Raw genomic sequence first — 7,783 nt, forward strand, 5'->3', positions numbered from 1 at the left:
GTTCTGATGCTTCTTAAAACGCGATATCGCATCTCATTTCTATGTTTCATGGTTAGATATAATATGATTTGCGAAGTGTTATGTATTCCTCGTCTACACTTCGTATGAATGTAAATGCGACACTTCCTTGAAAGGAAATAGCGTTTGCAGATGTCTACGTATCGTAGCAGTAGAGTTCTTATGCTTCTTAAAACGCGATATCGCATCTCATTTCTATGTTTCATGGTAAGATATAATATGATTTGCTAAGTGTTATGCATTCCTCGTCTACGCTTCAAATGAATGTAAATGCGACACTTCCTTGCTAGGAAATAGCGTCTGCAGATGTCTAGGTATCGTAGCAATAGAGTTCAAATGCTTCTTAAAACGAGATGTTGCATCTCATATCTATGTTTCATGATAAGATATAATATTCATTGCGAAGTGTTATGCATTCCTCGTCTACGATTCAAATGAATGTAAATGCGACTCTTCCTTGAAAGGAAATAGCGTTTGCAGATGTCTACCTATCGTAGCAGTAGAGTTCTAATGCTTATTAAAACGCGATATCGCATCTCATTTCTATGTTTCATGGTAAGATATAATATGATTTGCGAAGTGTGTGTATTCCACGTCTGCACTTCAAATGAATGTAAATGCGACACTTCCTTGCTAGGAAATAACGTCTGCAGATGTCTAGGTATCGTAGCAATAGAGTTCAAATGCTTCTTAAAACGAGATATTGCATCTCATATCCATGTTTCATGGTAAGATATAATATGATTTGCGATGTGTTATGTATTCCTCGTCTACACTTCAAATGAATGTAAATGCGACACTTCCTAGCAAGGAAATAGCGTTTGCAGATGTCTACGTATCGTAGCAATAGTGTTCTAATGCTTCTTAAAACGCGATATCGCATCTCATTTCCATGTTTCATGGTAAGATATAATATGATTTGCGATGTGTTATGTATTCCTCGTCTACACTTCAAATGAATGTAAATGCGACACTTCCTAGCAAGGAAATAGCGTTTGCAGATGTCTACGTATCGTAGCAGTAGAGTTCTTATGCTTCTTAAAACGCGATATCGCATCTCATTTCTATGTTTCATGGTAAGATATAATATGATTTGCGAAGTGTTATGCATTCCTCGTCTACGCTTCAAATGAATGTAAATGCGACACTTCCTTGCTAGGAAATAGCGTCTGCAGATGTCTAGGTATCGTAACAATAGAGTTCAAATGCTTCTTAAAACGAGATGTTGCATCTCATATCTATGTTTCATGATAAGATATAATATTCATTGCGAAGTGTTATGCATTCCTCGTCTACGATTCAAATGAATGTAAATGCGACACTTCCTTGCAAGGAAATAGCGTTTGCAGATGTCTACCTATCGTAGCAATAGAAATCTAATGCTTCTTAAAACGCGATATCGCATATCATTTCTATGTTTCATGGTAAGATATAATATGATTTGCGAAGTGTTATGTATTCCTCGTCTACACTTCAAATGAATGTAAATGCGACATTTCCTTGCTAGGAAATAGCGTTTGCAGATGTCTACCTATCGTAGTAATAGGGTTCTAATGCTTCTTAAAACGCGATATCGCATCTCATTTCTATGTTTCATGGTAAGATATAATATGATTTGCGAAGTGTTATGTATTCCTCGTCTACACTTCATATGAATGTAAATGCGACACTTCCTTGGTAGGAAATAGCGTTTGCAGATGTCTACCTATCGTAGCAATAGATTTCTAATGCTTCTTAAAACGCGATATCGCTTCTCATTTCTATGTTTCATGGTAAGATATAATATGATTTGCGAAGTGTTATGTACTCCTCGTCTTCACTTCAAATGAATGTAAATGCGACACATCCTTGCAAGGAAATAGCGTCTGCAGATGTCTAGGTATCGTAGCGATAGATTTCTAATGCTTCTTAAAAACACAATATCGCATCTCATTTCTATGATTCATGGTAAGATATAATATGATTTGCGAAGCGTGATGTATTCCTCGTCTACACTTCAAATGAATGTAAATGCGACACTTCCTTGAAAGGAAATAGCGTTTGCAGATGTCTACCTATCGTAGCAGTAGAGTTCTAATGCTTATTAAAACGCGATATCGCATCTCATTTCTATGTTTCATGGTAAGATATAATATGATTTGCGAAGTGTGTGTATTCCACGCCTGCACTTCAAATGAATGTAAATGCGACACTTCCTCGAAAAGAAATAGCGTTTGCAGATGTCTACCTATCGTAGCAGTAGAGTTCTAATGCTTATTAAAACGCGATATCGCATCTCATTTCTATGTTTCATGGTAAGATATAATATGATTTGCGAAGTGTGTGTATTCCACGCCTGCACTTCAAATGAATGTAAATGCGACACTTCCTCGAAAAGAAATAGCGTTTGCAGATGTCTACCTATCGTAGTAATAGGGTTCTAATGCTTCTTAAAACGCGATATCGCATCTCATTTCTATGTTTCATGGTAAGATATAATATGATTTGCGAAGTGTTATGTATTCCTCGTCTACACTTCATATGAATGTAAATGCGACACTTCCTGGGTAGGAAATAGCGATTGCAGATGTCTACCTATCGTAGCAATGGATTTCTAATGCTTCTTAAAACGCGATATCGCATCTCATTTCCATGTTTCATGGTAGGATATAATATGATTTGCGAAGTGTAATGTGTTCCTCGTCTACACTTCAAATGAATGTAAATGCGACACTTCCTTGCTAGGAAATAACGTCTGCAGATGACTAGGTATCGTAGCAATAGTGTTCTAATGCTTCTTAAAACGCGATATCGCATCTCATTTCCATGTTTCATGGTAAGATATAATATGATTTGCGATGAGTTATGTATTCCTCGTCTACACTTCAAATGAATGTAAATGCGACACTTCCTAGCAAGGAAATAGCGTTTGCAGATGTCTACGTATCGTAGCAGTAGAGTTCTTATGCTTCTTAAAACGCGATATCGCATCTCATTTCTATGTTTCATGGTAAGATATAATATGATTTGCGAAGTGTTATGCATTCCTCGTCTACGCTTCAAATGAATGTAAATGCGACACTTCCTTGCTAGGAAATAGCGTCTGCAGATGTCTAGGTATCGTAGCAATAGAAATCTAATGCTTCTTAAAACGCGATATCGCATCTCATTTCTATGTTTCATGGTAAGATATAATATGATTTGCGAAGTGTTATGTATTCCTCGTCTACACTTCAAATGAATGTAAATGCGACACTTCCTAGCAAGGAAATAGCGTTTGCAGATATCTACGTATCGTAGCAATAGTGTTCTAATGCTTCTTAAAACGCGATATCGCATCTCATTTCCATGTTTCATGGTAAGATATAATATGATTTGCGATGTGTTATGTATTCCTCGTCTACACTTCAAATGAATGTAAATGCGACACTTCCTAGCAAGGAAATAGCGTTTGCAGATGTCTACGTATCGTAGCAGTAGAGTTCTTATGCTCCTTAAAACGCGATATCGCATCTCATATCTATGTTTCATGATAAGATATAATATTCATTGCGAAGTGTTATGTATTCCTCGTCTACACTTCATATGAATGTTAATGCGACACTTCCTTGCAAGGAAAGAGCGTCTGCAGATGTCTAGGTATCGTAGCAATAGAGTTCAAATGCTTCTTAAAACGAGATGTTGCATCTCATGTCTATGTTTCATGATAAGATATAATATTCATTGCGAAGTGTTATGCATTCCTCGTCTACGATTCAAATGAATGTAAATGCGACACTTCCTTGCAAGGAAATAGCGTTTGCAGATGTCTACCTATCGTAGCAATAGAAATCTAATGCTTCTTAAAACGCGATATCGCATCTCATTTCTATGTTTCATGGTAAGATATAATATAATTTGCGAAGTGTTATGTATTCCTCGTCTACACTTCAAATGAATGTAAATGCGACATTTCCTAGGAAATGGCGTTTGCAGATGTCTACCTATCGTAGCAAAAGGGTTCTAATGCTTCTTAAATCGCGATATCGCATCTCATTTCTATGTTTCATGGTTAGATATAATATGATTTGCGAAGTGTTATGTATTCCTCGTCTACACTTCGTATGAATGTAAATGCGACACTTCCTTGGTAGGAAATAGCGTTTGCAGATGTCTACGTATCGTAGCAATAGTGTTCTTATGATTCTTACAACGCGATATCGTATCTCATTTCTATGTTTCATGGTAAGATATAATATGATTTGCGAAGTGTTATGTTTTCCTCGTCTACAATTCAAATGAATGTAAATGCGACACTTCCTAGCAAGGAAATAGCTTTTGCAGATGTCCACGTATCTTAGCAATAGGGTTCTAATGCTTCTTAAAACGCGATATCGCATCTCATTTCTATGTTTCATGGTAAGATATAATATGATTTGCGAAGTGTTATGCATTCCTCGTCTACGCTTCAAATGAATGTAAATGCGACACTTCCTTGCTAGGAAATAGCGTCTGCAGATGTCTAGGTATTGTAGCAATAGAGTTCAAATGCTTCTTAAAACGAGATGTTGCATCTCATATCTATGTTTCATGATAAGATATAATATTCATTGCGAAGTGTTATGCATTCCTCGTCTACGATTCAAATGAATGTAAATGCGACACTTCCTTGCAAGGAAATAGCGTTTGCAGATGTCTACCTATCGTAGCAATAGAAATCTAATGCTTCTTAAAACGCGATATCGCATCTCATTTCTATGTTTCATGGTAAGATATAATATGATTTGCGAAGTGTTATGTATTCCTCGCCTACACTTCAAATGAATGTAAATGCGACATTTCCTTGCTAGGAAATAGCGTTTGCAGATGTCTACCTATCGTAGTAATAGGGTTCTAATGCTTCTTAAAACGCGATATCGCATCTCATTTCTATGTTTCATGGTAAGATATAATATGATTTGCGAAGTGTTATGTATTCCTCGTCTACACTTCATATGAATGTAAATGCGACACTTCCTTGGTAGGAAATAGCGTTTGCAGATGTCTACCTATCGTAGCAATAGATTTCTAATGCTTCTTAAAACGCGATATCGCTTCTCATTTCTATGTTTCATGGTAAGATATAATATGATTTGCGAAGTGTTATGTATTCCTCGTCTACACTTCAAATGAATGTAAATGCGACACTTCCTTGCAAAGAAATAGCGTTTGCAGATGTTTACGAATCGTAGCAATAGATTTCTAATGCTTCTTAAAACGCGATATCGCATCTCATTTCTATGTTTCATGGTAGGATATAATATGATTTGCGAAGTGTAATGTATTCCTCGTCTACACTTCAAATCAATGTAAATGCGACATTTCCTTGCTAGGAAATAGCGTTTGAAGATGTCTACCTATCGTAGCAATAGAGTTCTAATGCTTCTTAAAACGCGATATCGCATCACATTTCTATGTTTCATGGTAAGATATAATATGATTTGCGAAGTGTTATGTATTCCTCGTCTACACTTCATATGAATGTAAATGCGACACTTCCTTGGTAGGAAATAGCGTTTGCAGATGTCTACGTATCGTAGCAATAGTGTTCTTATGATTCTTACAACCCGATATCGTATCTCATTTCTATGTTTCATGGTAAGATATAATATGATTTGCGAAGTGTTATGTATTCCTCGTCTACACTTCAAATGAATGTAAATGCGACATTTCCTAGGAAATGGCGTTTGCAGATGTCTACCTATCGTAGCAATAGGGTTCTGATGCTTCTTAAAACGCGATATCGCATCTCATTTCTATGTTTCATGGTTAGATATAATATGATTTGCGAAGTGTTATGTATTCCTCGTCTACACTTCGTATGAATGTAAATGCGACACTTCCTTGGTAGAAAATAGCGTTTGCAGATGTCTACGTATCGTAGCAATAGTGTTCTTATGATTCTTACAACGCGATATCGTATCTCATTTCTATGTTTCATGGTAAGATATAATAAGATTTGCGAAGTGTTATGTACTCCTCGTCTTCACTTCAAATGAATGTAAATGCGACACATCCTTGCAAAGAAATAGCGTCTGCAGATGTCTAGGTATCGTAGCGATAGAGCTCTAATGCTTCTCAAAACACAATATCGCATCTCATTTCTATGTTTCATGGTAAGATATAATATGATTTGCGAAGCGTGATGTATTCCTCGTCTACACTTCAAATAAATGTAAATGCGACACTTTCTTGAAAGGAAATAGCGTTTGCAGATGTCTACCTATCGTAGCAGTAGAGTTCTAATGCTTATTAAAACGCGATATCGCATCTCATTTCTATGTTTCATGGTAAGATATAATATGATTTGCGAAGTGTGTGTATTCCACGTCTACACTTCAAATGAATGTAAATGCGACACTTCCTCGCAAAGAAATAGCGTTTGCAGATGTCTACGTATCGTAGCAATAGTGTTCTTATGATTCTTACAACGCGATATCGTATCTCATTTCTATGTTTCATGGTAAGATATAATATGATTTGCGAAGTGTTATGTTTTCCTCGTCTACAATTCAAATGAATGTAAATGCGACACTTCCTAGCAAGGAAATAGCTTTTGCAGATGTCCACGTATCTTAGCAATAGGGTTCTAATGCTTCTTAAAACGCGATATCGCATCTCATTTCTATGTTTCATGGTAAGATATAATATGATTTGCGAAGTGTTATGCATTCCTCGTCTACGCTTCAAATGAATGTAAATGCGACACTTCCTTGCTAGGAAATAGCGTCTGCAGATGTCTAGGTATTGTAGCAATAGAGTTCAAATGCTTCTTAAAACGAGATGTTGCATCTCATATCTATGTTTCATGATAAGATATAATATTCATTGCGAAGTGTTATGCATTCCTCGTCTACGATTCAAATGAATGTAAATGCGACACTTCCTTGCAAGGAAATAGCGTTTGCAGATGTCTACCTATCGTAGCAATAGAAATCTAATGCTTCTTAAAACGCGATATCGCATCTCATTTCTATGTTTCATGGTAAGATATAATATTATTTGCGAAGTGTTATGTATTCCTCGTCTACACTTCAAATGAATGTAAATGCGACATTTCCTTGCTAGGAAATAGCGTTTGCAGATGTCTACCTATCGTAGTAATAGGGTTCTAATGCTTCTTAAAACGCGATATCGCATCTCATTTCTATGTTTCATGGTAAGATATAATATGATTTGCGAAGTGTTATGTATTCCTCGTCTACACTTCATATGAATGTATATGCGACACTTCCTTGGTAGGAAATAGCGTTTGCAGATGTCTACCTATCGTAGCAATAGATTTCTAATGCTTCTTAAAACGCGATATCGTATCTCATTTCTATGTTTCATGGTAAGATATAATATGATTTGCGAAGTGTTATGTTTTCCTCGTCTACAATTCAAATGAATGTAAATGCGACACTTCCTAGCAAGGAAATAGCGTTTGCAGATGTCTAGGTATCGTAGCAATAGTGTTCAAATGCTTCTTAAAACGAGATATTGCATCTCATATTCATGTTTCATGATAATATATAATATTCATTGCGAGGTGTTATGCATTCCTCGTCTACGATTCAAATGAATGTAAATGCGACACTTCCTTGCAAGGAAATAGCGTTTGCAGATGTCTAGGTATCGTAGCAATAGAGTTCTAATGCTTCTAAAAACGCGATATGGCATCTCATTTCTATGTTTCATGGAAAGATATAATATGATTTGCGAAGTGTTATGTATTCCTCGTCTACACTTCAAATGAATGTAAATGCGACACTTCATTGAAAAGACA

This window comes from Xylocopa sonorina, unplaced genomic scaffold, assembly GCF_050948175.1.
Source record: "Xylocopa sonorina isolate GNS202 unplaced genomic scaffold, iyXylSono1_principal scaffold0263, whole genome shotgun sequence".
NCBI classification, from domain to species: Eukaryota; Metazoa; Arthropoda; class Insecta; order Hymenoptera; family Apidae; genus Xylocopa; species Xylocopa sonorina.